This window comes from Hibiscus syriacus, unplaced genomic scaffold, assembly GCF_006381635.1.
Source record: "Hibiscus syriacus cultivar Baekdansim isolate YM2019G1 unplaced genomic scaffold, ASM638163v2 tig00110342_pilon, whole genome shotgun sequence".
In the NCBI taxonomy this organism is placed as follows: Eukaryota; Viridiplantae; Streptophyta; class Magnoliopsida; order Malvales; family Malvaceae; genus Hibiscus; species Hibiscus syriacus.
In genome coordinates, this window is record NW_024062693.1 from 753500 (window position 1) to 773242 (window position 19743).

General features: G+C 33.9%; 2 pseudogenes; both read left to right on the forward strand.

Annotated features, from left to right (window-relative positions):
- Positions 1-4230: 4230 nt before the first annotated feature.
- On the forward strand, positions 4231-13974 carry LOC120120608 (annotated as a pseudogene).
- A 1228-nt stretch (positions 13975-15202) lies between these two features.
- Positions 15203-16387, forward strand: LOC120120607 (annotated as a pseudogene).
- The last annotated feature ends 3356 nt before the right edge of the window (positions 16388-19743 follow it).

Sequence of the window (19743 nt, forward strand, 5' to 3'; positions counted from 1 at the left end):
CTATATGTCACAGTCAAATATACCAGAAATCGATCATAAGGGCACATGATAAGAATACACCCATGAGAATTTTATTAAGGAAATCTGGTACTTAGAAGGATTCTACCAATTCAAAACAATTTTCGACGAAAATGGATGCCAAAATTGAAGGGACCTTATGTGATAAAGAAGCCTTCTCTAGAGGAGCTTTGATCCTTACTGAGATAGATGGATCAGAGTTACCCAATCCTGTTACCTCTGATGTTGTGAAAAAGTATTTCGCCTGAAGGAAAAAGGGGGAAAATAAAAGAAAAAAAGAGAAAAAAAAGGAGGAAAAAAGAGAAAGTAAAATAAAAAGGGTTCAAGATAAAAATCCGTAAAAGGGTGTCTTGAAACCAAATGAGGCCTCAAGTTAAAAACCTGGGAATGGCAGCTTGAGTGATGAAGGGTTCAAGAGTCGTGCAAGGTGAAGGTTCTGAATTAATAGGTGATTAGTTCTAGAAATAAAGATGGTAAATCTGAAGAAGTATTCTCGTGTGAATGACGTCAAGTGGAAATCTTATTTGGGACTCATAATTGAAAAGGTCTAAATGAAAAACCATAAGTTCAAGATTCAATATTGGTTTTATGACATCCAATTTTTGGAGATTTGGTAATCCAGGGGTAACTTCACACCCTTATACATTGTCACAATTCTCGAGATCCTCTTTATATAAGCTAACTTGAGTTACTCTGCGCGTGTCAGTTCAAAAGCATCCTTACTCTTGATATTTGGGAGCATCTATTTCATTTTATTTTACTTCTTTTAGTAAATGTTTGTCATGTATTTACCCTAAAAACATATCTCTACATGTATATAAATCAAATGAAATATTTCTTTATTAGCCTTCTTTGCAAGCATCTTATATTAAAATTTAATACATGTGTTTAACTGACTTGAAAACATAGGATCAACATGTATTAGTGTGCAAAAAGTCTTGGAAAAATGCATGTGTTTTGAAGCTGACAAAGGTTTAGCAGGAATCTTGCATGGCAGATAGCCAGATGAATGAATTATCGAGGTGTCTTACGGATCCCAACAACTTGGGATGGTTCAAAACCCTTTGTCACCAGTAGGGGAGGCATGCCTTAAAACATAACTGGAGCTCATAAAGAGGAAAATTTTGTTCTTTGCTATTAAAGGTGTTTGGATCGAGTAACAGCAAAAGATCGTAACTTGATGAATGAAGTTTCTAGCCAATAGTTGAGTCTACAAATCGTTTGACTTCAGAGAGCAAATACAATGTAGCTTGGGCTTAGCTGATTAAGATTGTGAGTCGGGTGAACCATTGGTTACACTAAAGCTTGTAACAAGATCATATTCAAGAAGTGATCAGCAGAAGAAAGACCTTTTATCCTCGATAACCAAAAGTACCGGAGAATTGCATTATTGCATACATTTTAGATATAAATTGGAGCATGATATTCATAAAATGCATGGAATTGATTAAGTATTTCCAGGTCCTTTCCAAAAAGTAGGAGACCAACGGTAGTAAAAGCTTCAAAAAAAAGTGATTCGTTCCAAGCCCCAAGATTGAGGAATTCAACGATCACGAGATTCAAGGCAGAGTAGTGATACTTTCAAAAAATTTCAATATAAGATAACAAATTATAATATTTGAATTTTCATATTGATCTCCTCTGAAGAATAGTGGAACAAATCTACCCCGATTAATCTTCTCTGAAGAACAGTGGAATGAATCAAAATTTTCTAGATCTAATCTTCCCTGAAGAGAAATGTAATAAATCTGCCCCAATTCATTCATCCTTGAAGAGCAGCATAATGAATCAAAACTTTCTAGATCCGATCTTCCCTAAAGAGAAGTGGAACGTATCCATTTTCCCTAGATTTGATATTCCTTAAAGAGAAGTGGAATAAATATACCCCGATTCAATCTTCCATGAAGAGCAGCAGAATGAATCAAAACTTTCTAGATATGATCTTCCCTGAATAACAGTGGAGCATATCCTTTTTTTCTAGATTTAATCTTCCCTGAAGAGCAGTGCAACAAATCTACCCGATTCAATCTTTCTTGAAGAGCAGCGAAATGAATCAAAATTTTCCAGATCTGGTCTTCACTGAAGAGTAGTGGAGCATATCCATTTTTCAGATTTGATCTTCCCTGAAGAGCAGTGGAGCAAATCTACCCCAATTCAATCTTCCCTTAAAGTAGTGGAGTGAGTCAAAACTTTCCAAATCTGATCTTCCCTGAAGAGCAGTGAGCATATCCCTTTTTCATATTCGATTATCTCTGAAGAGTAGTGAATTAAACCAACCCCAATTCTATCTGAAGTCGAGTTTTCTAGATCTGATTCTTCCCTGAAGAGTCATAAATATATTATATAATTTTGAAATATGGTTTTTGAAATAATATAAATATATTATATAGTTTTGAAATTTTGATTTTCGAAATTAATATAAATATTATTTTATAGTTTGGAAATCAAGAATTAAAACATAGCTTTTGAAAATAAATTTTATAATATATATTAGTATAAAATAAAAGTATTAAGTATATATTATATTTTTTTTTTTTTCTTTTGCTTATGTATTATTTTTAATTAATCATATTTTCATTTCAGGTCATCATCGTTTCTTGGTCCAGCCGTCAGATCTGAACCAATCTGACGATTCAGGTTAAATGAACAAAAGTGAATATTAGGGTTAAACCCTATCAAATACGTAATTATATATCAGCCGTCAGATTAAGAGTGATTAACGACCCAGATTTACCCTTAAGAGAAATTAGGGTTTTATGCAAATGTCATTCGAGCAGCCAAGGGACACCTGTTGGATCTGACCCAATCCAACGGTCCAAGATCAATGAATTTAGGGTTTCATCATAACCCAAATGGCAGATCGCACAGCCGCAACATGGCAATTAGATATGAACCAATCCAACGGCCCATATAACGTTTGATAACCATAAAATTGGTGATGGAAATCAGCGGCCCAGGTCACAAGCCAATTTGATGTTCGAATCAATCCAATGATTCACAAGCGGCACGTGAAATGAATTAAAGGCCTTTTACCTCTCCCACACGTTATTCAAGGGTTCCTCAGAATTTAACGCGTACGTAAATCGGTCTCTTTCTCTCATCCGTACAAATCATCGCACCACACTGTAAAGGTTGATAGAGGCGAAGGACAGTAAAATAATTTTTCATAAAATGCCAAAAAGGACACAGAACACCTCTTGGATGGAGCCACGTCGAACGGATCTACGGGAAAGGTTTAACCTTTTCATTATTCTCACACATGAGGCAAATAAAAAGAAACCGTTTTGTGAAAAAATAGATATTGACCCTCAAAGCAGCAAAAGCAAATTCCATCAACGGCACCCCTTTTTTGCATGCAAAAGAAAAACGCAAAACAAAAAGAAATTAGGGTGTATAAAAAGAGAAAACCCATATCATAAAATGAGCAAAAATAGAGAGGCATCCACGAAAAAGAAAAAAACCGAGAGAAAATAAATAAAAAAAAAAAGAAAAATGAGAGATTCTTACTTTTGGGGCTCGGAATCCTTCTCGTCGGAGTAAAAAACATCGCCTTTCTTTAAGGTAAACCCCTATCCACTCTAGATCTAGGTTTGAGAGAATGAGGGTTGCGAAAAGAGGGGCTTTCGAGAGTTTTTAGGTTCGTGGGGGAGATGAATTAGTTTATGGGTTTCTGGTGAGTAAGGGCGTCTAGTTTATGGGTTTCTGGTGAGTAAGGGGGTCTTTTAGGAGTAGTTTGTTGTTCTCGACCACCAAAACACGGTGGTTGGAACTGGTTTTGAGTTTCAGCGAAGGGGATAAAGGAGAATAGTTTGAGAGAAAAGATTTTCTATTTTGGGTAAAAGTTTGAAAATGAAACAAATTAGGGTTTATGGCTATTTTGGGCATAGATTTGGGGCTTAAATATCAAGCCCGAATGACGCGTTTTGAGAGCTGAGGGGTTTGTATTTTTGGGGCTTGGGATAATTTCATTTTCGGTTCTTTTGTTTGTACCCTTTGTATGTTTCGGTCATTTAATGAAATGGTTTATTTATGTTTTAAGTCCCTTGTGTTTTTTATGTTTATTTCTTGATCCATGCTTATGTTTGTATTTGTTTGAATTTAATATTGAATGATGATTTGTTATATTCTATTTTGGGCCCCTCTATTTTATTTATGTGCACATATTGAGCCTGTTTCGAGTGGTTTATTTCTATATCAGTCCATGTAGTTTCCATTTTCTGTATTTAGCCCCATGTTTTTGTTGCTTTAGGTTTTAATCTTCATATTTTAATGTCTCTGTGTATTTCATTTTTTAAAAGGTACCTTTAATGCATAACTTAAAATGTTTAATTTTGTCCTCATTTAGCATAAATTATTTAGGTCAAAGTACTATTGCTATGTCACCTTGTATGGACAACCCATGAAAAAGTCTCCTAGATACAAGGGAAGTGCTTTCTCGAGGATTGTTCATACATTTATTAGGTCGATCTAGTTTTAACATTAATGATTCTTAAATACAATCTTAGACTGCCTTAAATAAAATTAAGTCACTATTATTTTGTATGGGTAGTCTATGGAAAAGTCTCCCAAATACAAGGGAAGTTCATACATAAAGGTCATAATTAAAATATTATTTAAAATTTACAATTCTCAAGCATAAAAAATGGCGTATAATAAATTTGGGTACCAATTCTTGGCGTTGTGGGGGTGCTCACCCTTCCCCACGTGTAATCGACTCTCGAACCCCATTTTAAAATGAATTTCTAGTTCAACGCAGTATGGTTTATTTTTATCTTTTAATTTAATTTTTTCTAAAATTATTTTAAAAGGTAAAATTTTTAAGTATTCGACCTGCCTAACCCAAAGGTCAATGACGACTCTAAATTTATTTTCTTAAACCCTAAGTTTTAAAATTAAGTTAGTTCGATCCCATTCCAGCCGTCAAAAAGCTTTAAGGACCATTCCGAAAAAAAAGGATCGAGCTATATTAAATTAAAATATTTAAATCAAATCTTGAATATAATATAAGAACGAAATCATAACTTTAACTAATAATTCATCCATACGTGTGTAAGAAAGAACATGGATAGATCTAGAGGGGATAGGGACAATCGTCCCCTAAAAATTTAAAATATTATATATTTTATTTTTTCTATGTATTTATATTATAATATATTTTGCTTTCACTAGAAATTTAAAAATTCGTTAATTCTTAAAATTTTAAAAATTCAACTCATAATATAATTTATGCGTCCGCAATACGTTTATTTTCATTGAATATATTATCGGTGGTACAATTCCATGACTTTTTTCTTTCCATGAACATGACACTTCCATAACTAAAAAGCATGTATTATTTAGGGTTATACGAGTGTCACATCACTTGTGAACGAAGCCATTTATTGGATGGAGAAAATGTGGCCTCCGATCTCTAATAGAACGACATTTTGTCTTTATTAGTTTGAATATTAATTAAATAAGAATTTATTTCACTTGATTTTTAGATTTAAATTATTAATAAATTATTATCTCTTTCGATATATATTCCTAACTCTATCCTTATTTCTTAAAAGTTTCTCAATATTCTGAAGCCCTTTAGATGAATAACCCAACATTATTTATAACCTCAGATCGTTGAATTGACCCCCACCATGGAAGAACACCTGATAATCGATATTCTTTGCTCTCTTTATTTTCTTTAAAGTTAAAAGTATAATGTTCTTCTTCCGTCAAACCTTCACAATCGAACTTATTCTCCAAAATCTTCATTCATGGCGCAGGGATACAATTTTAAGTACAAAACCCGCACTTTCAAAGCATTATATAAATCCATCTCCTAACGTTATTCAATTCATAGACACTCGCAAGACCTTGTTTTCGTTAATTTTAGGGTTTTATAAGATATTTCTCATCACACAACAACAACTGCATTGCATGGGAAGACTTGCTTTCACCAAAAGCAAGATTTTATGCTAAGGTACGTGTGTACTGCAATTATATCTTGGTTTATGGGCTGCTATAATTATTATTATGGTAAACTATCTATATCTACTCATCACACATATACTCGTATTTATGTTTTAATCGACCAACAATATTAAAAAGACCAAGGATTCAAAAAGCTGTCAGATAGTGGTATCGCGGTCACAGCGGCGTCCAATACCGCTATCGCGGAAAATAGCGGTGTGAAATCAAAATCAAACCAATAACGGTAGATCGTGGTTGCGATTTAACGGATAGCGACCAATCGCGGCAATAGCGGAATGCTATTTAGTAATTTTTCCGATATTTCATTTTTTAGGAAAAATCAGTTTTTTAAATCAACTTATTTAGAAAAAATTAACACCGCGATATCCACAATGACTGCAATAACATCCGTTATATCTGCAACCTCGGTAAATACAACCGAACAAAATGCGACCGCGACCGCAACTGCAATTTAAATCCCTGAAAAAGACAACAACGAGTTTGGTCGACAGAGATGATCAACGATTTTGAAGTAAAAAGAAAAAAAAGGACATTCACAAAATAAGTTCATAAGCTTTGACAATTTTAAAAGTAGGCACACATCCTCAAAAAGCATTAATAAATTAATAAACTATTTCAAATTAAGAACAAAATCAAATTGATAAAAGTTTTAAATACTAAAGTTTTGTTGGGTTATTTTAAATTATGACAAAATTGATAAATTATTTAATTTTTAAGGATTAAAACTATTGTTATATCATGTTGTGTTATCATTTCTTTGGGTCAATAGTCGACTCCAATGACAGATGATTAAAACATAAACGAAACATAATATTATGCATGATTTTAAAAATAAATATAGTTGAGTATCCAAACGGAAACATGCGAATAGGTAAATGACCCAAATAAGTAATTTATCCTATTTATGATGGTTTGATTTAATAATGAGTGAAATTTGGGTGCAGGGAATGTAAGCGAGTTGAGCGACCCTTGAGCAAAATTGCTGGGGCAGACCGGGAGATTATTAACAACTGCAACAGTAACAACGATATAAAGGTTCCTCGACCTAGGCTCCTCATCCAAAGAGTGGAATATACTTCCCCAAAGGCCATGAATGGGTGATGGATGATGTTCCGGCCACGGCGGCTTCTTCCGACCGGATTTTTGGGTCAGGAACGTGGATGGTGTCGATAAACCAGAGCCCGGTGAATCACTATTTCAGGACGATCACTATTTCCGTGGAGATATATGACGATCAAACAAAATTAGTCATTCAGAAGAGTTACTGAATAAAGTTTTATGAATGAAGTATTTTGGCCAAAACGGTTGAAATTATCTCTACCGGCGTGTAATGATACTCTATGAATCTATGTTCCATTGTTATCTTATGTGTTATGATGATACTTAAAGGTGGGATAAATTACACGCTTATCACTGAACTTTACTCTCTCCTATTTCACTACCGTACTTTAAACTTTTTTCAATTTACTCACTAAACTTTAAATTTAACTTTTTTGTCACTCGACCAAAAATTTCTAACGGCGTTATGATGTTGTCATATTAATTGAAATAAAATTAAAACTATAATGAGTAAAAAGGAGAGTAAAGTTTAGTGAGTAAACATGTAATTTATCTTTTTAATTATAATCTTATGTGACATGTTTTATTATTAAAATAAGTCACATGAGCACCTTGTTACTAAGTAAACGGTCGAGTGACAAAAAAAATTCAATGTCTAAAGTTCATTGAGCAAATTGAAAAAATTGAAAATACGATGAGTGAAATGTGAGAGAGAGTAAAATCAGTGAGTAAGCGTGTAATTTACCCTTAAAGTTGCACTATACTTTAAATATAAGGGCACGAATAATTCCCTATTATAGGGTGTTGCATTATTGAGTCCCTCAACTATAAAAAGCTATAAGATGGTCCTATAACTATAGAGTATTGCTTTATTGAGTCATCCGACTATTAAGTTATAAAATAATCATTGGATGTCTATATGTTTCAAACTTATCATTTTCGTTAAAAAAATAATGACAAGCTGAGTTGAACATTAATCTATTTACTGAGATATGATAGTCATTTGAGATTGTGGGATCATATTTTATCATATTACAGTCAACAAGTTAACGTCCAACTCAGACTGTCATCATTTTTTCAACGAAAACGGATGAGTTTGAAACATATGAATAGTCAAGTGATCATCTTGTAACTTTTAATAGTTGATTGACTCAACAAAGTAATGCCTTATAATTGAGGGATCATTTTGTAACTTTTAATAGTAGAATGACTCAATAAAACAATATCCTTAGTCGAGAGACAACTTGTATTCTTAACCCTTCATAAAATATAATTAATATGTGATTTATAAACTATCATATATTTATTTTGTAATTATATTTATAAGATTAATATGAAATGAAAGAGTCAAGATCAAATGTATGGAAAGATCAATTATATGTATAATATCCGAATGTTTAGTTGAATTTTATGTTTGAATATTTTCATTTAAAAAAGTTTAAGCACCAATCAAACGACCTCAGTGATTAAAGAAATGATAGTTATCTCTAGAAGTTTGGGTTCATGCACAATGACTGTAATAGTGTTTGAATGTTCATTATCAAATGATTAAGAATCTTTGAATACATATTACTTTATAATCACCTTATACTAATAAAAAAATTATATTAAAAACATGAACTGCATAAAAAATTTTGTTTGAAAGCCAAAACTTTTTTTTTCATTTTAGAACTAACAAGGACTAAATTTGAAATTGAACTATAAAAGTTAAAGTGACCACAATTTCATCAATGTTTAAACCCGACCGACACAATTATTCCTTAAGACAGATTTTTTGCCACTCCTTGGTGATCGAGATCTTTGGTCTTTTGTCTCCTAGGATACAACAATGAGATGATCATCGCACAGTAGCACAACTGCAGAGATCACAAACTATTCTTTGTTTTTGCCTATCACCAAAACTAAAGAAAATAATTCTTTTGAATTGGTTTTTGAGTTGTTTTTTATTTATTTAACCTAGTAGGTTAACACAATTTTTATAGAGATTTCACATGTGAACAATTGAAAATTTTTGACCTAATAAAGCATTAATGAGAATCAAACAATTAAGCAATTTTCAAAATTACTATTTTGATTAAAGTAACTTTTTAATATTTATCCTTCTAATTCAAAAATAAATTTTGAGAACATACGCTCAATTTAAGGAAAATTTCACATTTGGATTAAAATATTCGTAAGTCCACAAAAGGTCTGACCGGTTCGGACATTAACGTTACCCACATCATGCACGTATGCACATTATGAACTGACAATTAGTTCCACATTTTACTCAACAATGTTTCGATCAATTTCTCATTCAAAGCTCTAAAATTATCAAAATTTTCCAATAATATGATGATACAATTAAATAACTTTAAGAATTAAATTAATATGAATATATAAAAAATAAAATAATAAATTGAGTCTATAAAAAATTCAACCTTAACCTAAAATTTTACAACACATTCTACAAGATCTTTATTTGACACGACTTACTTTTTAGTTAGGACAGCACATCAATTATCCGGTGATATTGTGTATTTTCTATACTTGTTCCATATATTTTCGAGTAATATTTTATTGAAATAATTATATATTAAAATTTTTATAATAATATATTTGTGTTTTCATATGAGATGTACATAGAATTTATGTTAAAAGAATACTAATTTAAAAAATTATATATAATCTCAAGGAATATAAATTAAATAATTATATAAAATATAAAAAATATAAAAAAAATACATAATATAAGATAATCTAAAATTTCTAGAAGGTGCGACCTAACCCCAACACCAACACCATTCCGTCCATCCTTGTTCTCACATTGTCAATAAAAAACAGTCAACGGCGCTGATTGTTTTTTTCCAGTGAGCAAACCGTTGTTGACGGCCCTCACATCTAGCCAATCATTTCAGCCCAACAACTGACGTGGCACATAACACGTGGCTTCTGTAAATGCCACTTCTCCTACGGACGCATAAACTAACTATTATACCATTGTCGTTTGTCCTTTTCAAGGGTAAATTCTAGTACATATCCCAAACTATAATTTATATTTCAAATTGATTCTCGCGTTTTCAAATGTTTTAATTAAACTTTAATGTATAGACATTGTATCATTTTTTTCATTGGAATCAATCTTTTTATAAAATGGTACATACAAAGAAAGACCAAACAACTTAAGAAAATAAAGATAAAACAAAAGTATTATTGTCGACATTGAATGATAAATGCAATCAAACAGTATTACTTGAATTTTGATCATTGAGGAAGAATCAGAGAGATATAGAAGGAATTGGTATTCGACTTTTGGATCATATCTATCAAAGTTGATTACATTTATTGATTTTCATCGATAAGAAAAAAACAAATAAATGATTTCATTGGTTAAAGGGATAATTGTTATCTCATGAGATCTCATAAATATTATCTCTAATGTTTAGACTATTAAAAGATATAAATTTATATAAATTGATTTTTTATTAATTTAATTGATGAATTAAACATTAAATTCCAGTTCAGATTTAATAGAAAACTATTTAAAATAAATTGATCAAATTCTAACATATATTATTTAAATACAATATGTTAAGTTGAGGACTAATAGAATATTTAGACATAATGGGGATGTCTGCTGAATTAAACCCATTTATAAAGTAAGTTGTTTACTTTACCCAAGCCGTAGGCATAAAACCAAATTTAACATCGGAATTGATCCTATTTAGTATGTTTCTTTGAATTTGATAAAAAAAAATGTGTTCCTATGAAGCTAAGGCTATCGATTTTTCTTTGCAGCAATTTTCCCCGCGTTTCTTCGAAGAATTCACTAGCTGCTCTTCATTTTCTTTTCCTTAATCCAAAAATAATTGGAATTTGGGAAGGTATATTTAATTGTTTTTTCGATTAAAAAAGAGGGGAATTTTTAATCCGCAAATCAGCTCAGGATAATTTGGGGTTTCATCTCTTTTGGGGACAAGTAAAAGCATTTGCGGTTTTAGTTGGATGACTAGTGCTTCGGAGTTGTTCTACACTCGAAGGTCGAGAGTGGGTCGACCCGATCCGGATTCAGGGACTGGATCATCAATTGAACGGAACCACCATCGCCGGAATCATCTCAGTCATCACCATAACAGGCATGATTTAGACGGTGGCGATTCTCTCGCCGGTCTTCCCACGTGCGCCACTTCAGCTCGCGTGCTTCCTCCCTCTCTGTACGCTCAATTTTTCAATTTCTCATTTACCTTTTTCTATCTATTATTTAGTTGTTGCTAGGTTGCTGAGAAATAGAGAAATTGAAAGAAAAAAAAAGTATGTTGGTGTGGGTATTATTTTTGGAAGGTACAATAAATTGCAATTTTAATTTTTAAATTTAAAATTGTATTTAATTAATTGGTTGTATGGTTTATGCTTCAATGTTGAACTTTGCTCTGACTGAAATTCAATAGTCTTAAACTAAATTTATCAGTGGAATTACTTAAAAGACGTTGTATATAAATGTAAAACTTTCTTGATAATTAACTAAACCCTTGGTTCACTTGTAATAAAATTTAGCCACCGACCTATACAGGAATCGACTAGGTGCCGTGGTTTGATACTGTTACCTGTTTTTTTTATAATTTATTTTTCCTCTCCTGAATTACTTATATTTGGATGCATTGAGATTGTATCATTACCTTATTTATTTTATAATTCTGTATTGAATATGGCTTTTCTAGGAGCGTCCATCAGTGCGGTTTGATGAAGGTATCAGTGAGCTTGTACCGAGCAATGGGTTAAATGCAGACACTGTAAACAGCTCTAGAAGGCAAAGATTGAGATCAAATGAGAGGCGTGCAAGAGCAAGGTTCGATGAAGGTACCAGCGAGCTTGTATCGAGCAATGGTTTAAATGCGGATGGTGTAAGCAATGTAAGCGGACGAAGCTTGAGTTCAGATGAAAGGCTTCCTGGAGCTGTGCTACTTGCAAGAGAGAGGCTTCTTGAGCGACTGAGAGGCGTGTCTGTTTCTGGAAACAGGTTGGTACTTAGAGCTCTCTGCAAGTTGAAACTTGTAGTTTTCACATTTCTCTTCCTTGGATTACGCATGTTATTATTTCTTGTCAAAGTGCAAGGACAAGTAAATTATACTAATAGCTATTGAATCATGCTCTAATTTATATTGGATACTTATATCTGCATGATCTTTGACATCGTGTGGAAGCCACTTTTATCCATGATGGTGAACTTACCTTTGGCACTCAATTTGTTTTGCTCCTCTAGTCCCAGCTATTCTTGGTCTGATGGAAATTTCCGTTAAAACATCACCTTTATTATATTTCTCAAGTTGATGATTGCATGGATGGCTCTTGTGGAAATATGCAAAAGTTTACCTGGATTCAGATGATATTTTTGCTCTTGTACTTTGATTTTGTGGATCTGTTGAGGGTGTAAAATAATCAAAAGAAGCAACTATTGTATGAGCAATCCGTGTCATAATCTGTAGAATGATTCAGTGTCTTTGCTGTTGATTGTGCTCCATTATAATTAGTGAATCCAAAAGTAAATATGGGGCCTTGTATTAGAGGCATTAGGAGTTGATTGGTTTAGCAATACAGGAGATACCGTATCATATGATACAGCTGTTAGGAAGATGACTCTGGGTTATAGCTGGTTAAGGATGACAATTTTGCTCAGTCCAAAACTTGCCATGCACAATTTTTCAGCAATTCAGTTGGGTGGGTTCACTAATGAATTTAACTTCTACTGTTGTCTTTGCCTTTGATGTCCTAGATACTTCCATAGAGTTGCCTAACTAAACCATCATGTTTCTGCAGGATTTTTCTTTTTCCTTAAAAACATTTTGCTTTTATGCTTGTCATTCATTATACGATAAAGCGGATATTTTTTCGTTACTCCCCTACCAGTGATACCATAATTTGCAGACCCCCTGCTGTTTTTGGTTCTTTCTATTAAGTTGGTGATGGTTTTTGCATCACTTACCACTATTTTCCAGTCCAACTGCTGGTGCTTTCTATGCTGTAATAGTGGTTCCTAGTACTAACATCACTATCGCTATGACAATCCACACCACATCTGCTCCCACTTCATTTACTTAGCAAATTAGTATTACTCGTTTCCTAACCGGTTGAGGGAAGCATGTGGACCACTCGAACCTGTATTGTATTTATGCTGCGTGTGGCGTTCAATAGTGGACGCATTTATGTTAGATCTCGCATTAATCAATGGACATCTAAAGCAAAAATTGTGGTTTAAAAATTTCTTACATCATGGTTTGATTTTTTCTTTTTCTTTTTCATTTTGGTTTTGGTTTCTTCCTCTTATTTTCTTCAGGCAAAACAGTAGAAACCCACACAATGCTTACCACGGGAGCATGTATCAGATGATGATTTGAGAAGCGTAACCGAACTCTCTACAGGGTTGGCACCTATGGTTTGATTTTTTCTTTTTCTTTTTCATTTTGGTTTTGGTTTCTTCCTCTTATTTTCTTCAGGCAAAACAGTAGAAACCCACACAATGCTTACCACCGGGAGCATGTATCAGATGATGATTTGAGAAGCGTAACCGAACTCTCTACAGGGTTGGCACCTAGGGGTTCCCCATTAACTTCTGAAACAGAAAGGTTTCAATTGTTACACGAAACGAGCAAGAAGCCTCCGGACTTACTCTGGAGGCTGTCAACCGTTTGCCGTTGGAAGTTTTCAGCAGCCAAGAGTTGGACGTTGAAAGAACGAAGTCAAGGGAATCAAGGGATTGCAGTATATGTCTCGAAAGCTTCGGAGAAGGAGATGTGCTGACACGGCTTCGGTGTGGGCACAGGTTCCATTTTGCTTGCTTGGATCCTTGGGTCAGGACGTGTGGGGACTGCCCCTACTGTAGAAGAAGTATACTATAAAAGCTCCTTGATAGAAACATAATTTTGAGAGCCTGTCAATCGCTTGAAGTTTTGTTGTCAAAACTTGAATCTTGAATATCACGTTATTTCGCACAAAGAATCTTGAATAGCACGTTAGATACCGCATGATGACTTTATAATATTTGACATAAATTATTCGATAAATAGATCAAAAATCAATAATTATATATATGAGAACAGTATCATCTTTCAGTACACTTTCCCAATTAAAGTATTAAATCGCATATAAGATTTATACATACTTAAATATGGAAAATATCTTTATTACTTTCATTATATATATGTAAATATTAAATTGAAATATAAAATTTCTATTTATTTTTCATAATTACTATGGTTCTATAGAAAAAAAATTCAAAGAAAATCAAAATATTAAATGCGGAAAGCATTTACTCTCGCATACACAAGTTTGATGCGTGGACAATAGTTAATTTATTGTACGTAATTTCCATATACAATCAATTATTAAAATGTTATATTAGACATATTTTTTTTCTAAGTTGCTTTTCCATATTATAAATCTAAAATTTCACATACCTAACAAGGGAATATTATTTTTTATAAACATATTTTAATATAAAAAATGACTCGTTCAATAAATGAAAGAATGTGTTCTTTTTTTGGGGGGTTCATATAGAATATATACCATATCTTTCCTTGCTAAGGATTAGCGACAAAAATGAAGTTTCATGGTACTTTATAGATTATTGGATATGGGGCATGTCTTTGCTTGTACGTGTTTAGCTATGGCATGAATACATACACATATACATACATATATGTATATTTATGTGTGTGTATTATGTATGTATGTATGTATGTATGTATGTATGTATGTATGTATATCTTTATGTCCATGGCAATGAAACCTTAAGCTGTCAATGGAGTTATCAAATATGTAAACAATGGTTATATTAGTACCGAGGCCTTTTCTTTTCTATTTTGATGGGTAAATAGAATTTGGTGGAAAATCTCTTTCTTTCTTTTTTCTTTTTGTTTTAAACATTGTTTCAGAGTATATTTATCGGTATATGGATATTTAGACTCAATTTACAAGTGTCTATTGTCACTTTTGTTTTATTTGTTTGATAATTGCATTTGTGTATACAATGAATATGAACTATTTTTTCTAAATGTGTCTGTTTGCAAGTTTAATTAAATTTTGGACACTTTCAGCTCATTTTATTCATGGGATTTGTTCCTTTCCATTGATTACTACGTATTTTTATTTTGAAAAGATTGATGGGGACCCTTAATTTTGTTTTCTATTCTTCATTGTAGAATTTGCTACAGAACAAGGGGGATTATCTGCAGATGTGATGAAGAGGGCATTCAATGCCACTGAAGAAGAGTTTTTGCATTTGGTGAAGCGGTCATTTTCTTTAAGGCCTCAAATTGAGTCGGTTGGATCATGCTGTCTAGTTGGTGCAATTTCAAACGATGTGTTATACGTGGCGAATCTTGGTGACTCGAGAGCCGTTCTTGGCAAGAGAGTTTCAGAGGAGAAAGTAAACAAGGTAGTGGCAGAGAGGCTGTCAACAGATCATAATGTCGGAGTTGAGGAAGTCCGGAAGGAGGTCGAGGAGCTTCATCCCGATGATTCTCATATAGCGGTGTATACCCGCGGAGTTTGGAGGATTGAGGGCATAATCCAGGTACAATTCTGTTGACAAGTTGATTTATAAGATTATTTTAAGAGCAATCAGTTTCAAGAATAGTCAGTATATTGATTCTAGTAGTCGTTGATGAACTCAACGTCGATTTTTCTTCTCTTTTTTGTGCTTCACAATGAATTCGATCTATATCCGCCCGAAAGCAAAATCATTTACGTATTTCTTTGGTATTGCTTGCAAGCATTCTGATTTTTCTCTTGGTGGATAGGTATATTTACGCTTGTATGCATTGCACATTGCTATGAAATTTATTCCGAAACCGGTTATCCTTCCGACTTTCCACGAATATTCCGGTCTGACTCTCTTTACCGTCTCGTGCAGCTATTTGTCATACAGTATGCCTTCTATGCATGAGATGAACAAAATGCAGACTCCTGAAGCATAATACTAAGCTTATGTAACTACTGTCTTTTATCTTAAGCATTGTGGTGGTCTAAGCAGTTTTGTTTTCTTATTTCAGGTGTCAAGATCTATTGGTGATGTTTACCTGAAGAAACCCGAGTTTTATAAAGATTCGATCTTTCAGCGATACGGAAACCCTGTTCCCATTAAAGGCCGGTTATTACAGCAGAACCCTCGATCCTTATTAGAAAACTTAAGCCGCAGGATCAGTTCCTGATCTTTGCATCTGATCTCGACAAACACCGAGGGTCTCGAACGAAGCAGAATGCGACGGGTGACATCTATTCCTTCAATGCGGATGAAGGGTACGAGGATCTGCCTCAAACAATTGCCTGAAACACAATACATGACTGTTCCAAGTAAAGCTTAATTTATGTATAGAAAACACCATCATAGAGTTGGGGTTGACAAAATCTGGAGTTTTTGAAGGTAAAATCTGTTTATTCATGTCTTTTTCTATCAGATGTCAATGAATCCCAGAAAAATCAAAGGCAAACATCTTTGTATTGTTTAATTCTATGTTCATAGTTTATATGTGAAGACACTAAATTTCATCCTTATATATAATATATATTTATATTATGAATATATTATATATTCATTTATATAGTATATTTATTTATTCTTTTTTTTTCTTTTCAGGCCCAATTGGTGCCCAAATGCAGACAACCCAACAACCCAACCCAGATTAGGGTTTCCAGAAACCTAGCAATGGTCTAATCCCATCGCCGCAAGGAATTTCCTAAGCCCGAGCTTCACGGCCGCACTTCGCCCCCGAAGACTCTCCAAGCACCGCACATCTCTCCCACATCCACAACCGCCCGAGATTCACGACAACATCATCAACACGCCAACAAACGTGGATGCATGAAACACAAACACAGAGCATTAGTGTTTTATTAGGATGGAAACACCTAAAAATAGGATTTTTCCTATTTCCTATAAATTCATGTAATCATCTATTTGTAGGGACATTTGGATTACCGATTTACGGCATAAATACAACAAATTTTTGAGCCAAAAAAACGCTAGCAAACACAGAGGTTACGAGAGTCGCACAAAATTCAAAAGAATATTGTAACAGCTTTGGAAGCATTGTTCGAAGTAGAAATAAAATAAAGGTATATTTTTGTGTACCTTTTCATTCGTTCGATCCTCTGCATGTCGTTTTTATCTCCTTTCGTTGTGTTTTGATTCGAAAGAAAACAAAAAGAAAGCTTTTGGCCGATGAACGGGGCGTTTTCGAGATCTATTTTCTTAGATCTAGCCCCGAGGACGAGTTGTTTTAAAGAAATATTTTGATTTTTGAAAAGGAATTTTGAAAAGCTTTTGAAAAACAAAAAAATAAAGTTTTACTGTCGATGAACGGCGACCGGCGCCGTCCAACGACAGCCGGCGAGGCGACAACGGTGGCCGGAATCTGAAATTGGTGGGGGAGTTCATGTGTTCATCAAGAACACATGAACTGGGCAAAGAAAAAGGAGAGAATAAGGGAGGGGTTCGGTGAGAAAGAAGAGGAAATGATGTTTTTTAAAAAAATCGGTTTTAATTCCCTCGATTATCTTCTAATTCGGCCATCTAATTTTATTTGTTTCGTTTTAACCCTTATTATATGTATATTTCATTCGTATTTACTATATTTTTTTTGGATTTTTTTTTAAGCTATGCTATATATATCTTTGGTTATTTTCCCGGTATATCACCGGTGATCGGTATTATTACCGATCTAACACCTGTCATACTATATTTCCCGATCTAACACCCTTAGTAGAAAAGCGCGCCCCCTGCACCGCGCTATATGCTGATTTGGCGCCACGTGGGTATAGCGCGCCCCCTGCCCCGCGATATACGGTGATCTGACGCCACGTGGGTATAACGCGCCCCCTGATCCTCGCTATACGCCACGTAGGGGTACAGCGTGGATCAGGGGTCGCGCTATACGTCGTACCAAAATTATATTTAACGTGGTCCCTGATCGCGCTATATCTTTTATCTGAATAATTATATAGCCGGTGCAGGTACCGTGCCTTATATGCTTATAAATACACTCTGGCTCACATCTCCTCGCATCTCTCCTCTTATAAATACAAACAATTCCGTCAACGAGTAATATTATTGCAATCTTCTCAAATTTGATTTAGAAGTTCGTGCGATTTTCGTTATAAGGTAATTTTGTTATAATTTTTTAATTATACTCATTGTTATTATCATTATTTGAAAAAATATTATACTAATTGAAGATATTAATTTTTTATCCATATTATTATTATTAGTATTTTTATTATTATTATTATTATTATTATTATTTATTATTATTATTATTATTATTATTATATTATTATTATTATTATATTATATTATCATTATTATTATTATTATTAAATATACATATTATATAAATAATAATTACATACCAATTACAATTGGGACCGGCCCAGTTACAAACCAACCATAACCGGTCCAAATCAAACCAGAAACCCTAAACATTTGGGTTTCCAGTTAGGGTTTCCTAACCCTAATCTAAACCAGCCGCCTCATCACAACGTTGGATCTGGCACGATCCAACGGTCCAGATGGCTCCAGAGGGAAACCCTAGGGTTTGATACCCTAGGGCACGCGGCCGCCCCAGCTTCCACGCGGCTGCCGACAGTTTCTCGCCGCCTCCGCCGCTGCACGTCCCAAATGAAGACTCCAGAAGATCAACGCCAGCCGTCCATGCAAGGCTACGGGGTGAGTCACCACTGGTAGTCCGGTGACTCACCGAGACCCCTCTTCGGACCGGTCCGACGGCTACAACGGTGGTGGCTATAAAAGCCACCACCGAACCTGAAAAAAAAAAAAGGAGAGACAGAAACCAGAGACAAGAGACAGAGAACGAAAAAAAAAAAACAGAGAAAGGAAAAAAAAACAAATATACCAACGATCTCAGTCAACATCAACGCAGCAAGAAAAAAAAAAGAAAAGAGAGGAAAGAAGCTTACCCTGTCATCGGAGAACCACAACCGTCGCCGGATCTCACCAAAACCTTCGAAAAGCCGAAGGTATTATTTTAGATTTGCTCCGATTGGGAGCCGTTTAACGGAAAAAAACATCGGAACCGTCATTAGGACGGTCCGATCTACATTTAGAATAAAAAAAAAATTTTCCGGCCACTGAAGACTGTGGCCGGCGGCGGTGGTTGACGGCGGATGAACGCCGGCTAACGGCTGCCAGCCGGTTGGGCTTCTCTCTGTTTTAGAGAGAAAACTCTCTCTCTCAGAGAAGAGAGAGAGAAGGAAAATGAAAAATGAAGGCTAGCCCTTCGGGCCAGCCGGGTTTGGACCATATATAGTCCTTCCCGAACGACGTCGTTTCGGGAAGGATTATGCGCGTAATTATTAAAATAGTTAAATCCCGTCCGTAGTCCTCCCAACTTGTAAATTTTATATTTGGTCACTAAACTGAATTTATAATAATTTTAATTCAGTCTTTGAATTTTAATTTTATTCATTTTAGTCCTTTTTATTAAAATAATATATTTAGGATAAATGACAGATTTAATCCCTTAATTTTAATAAATAACTTTTTAATCCCTAGTTCATATTTTTAATTTATTTTATTATAAAATTCGAATTTAAATAATTTTATTTTGGTCACTAAATTATTAAATTAGAAAAAAATATTTAATCCCTATAATTTCATTAATAGAATTAGATTTAGTTTATTTTATATAATTAGTTATTTATATGTTT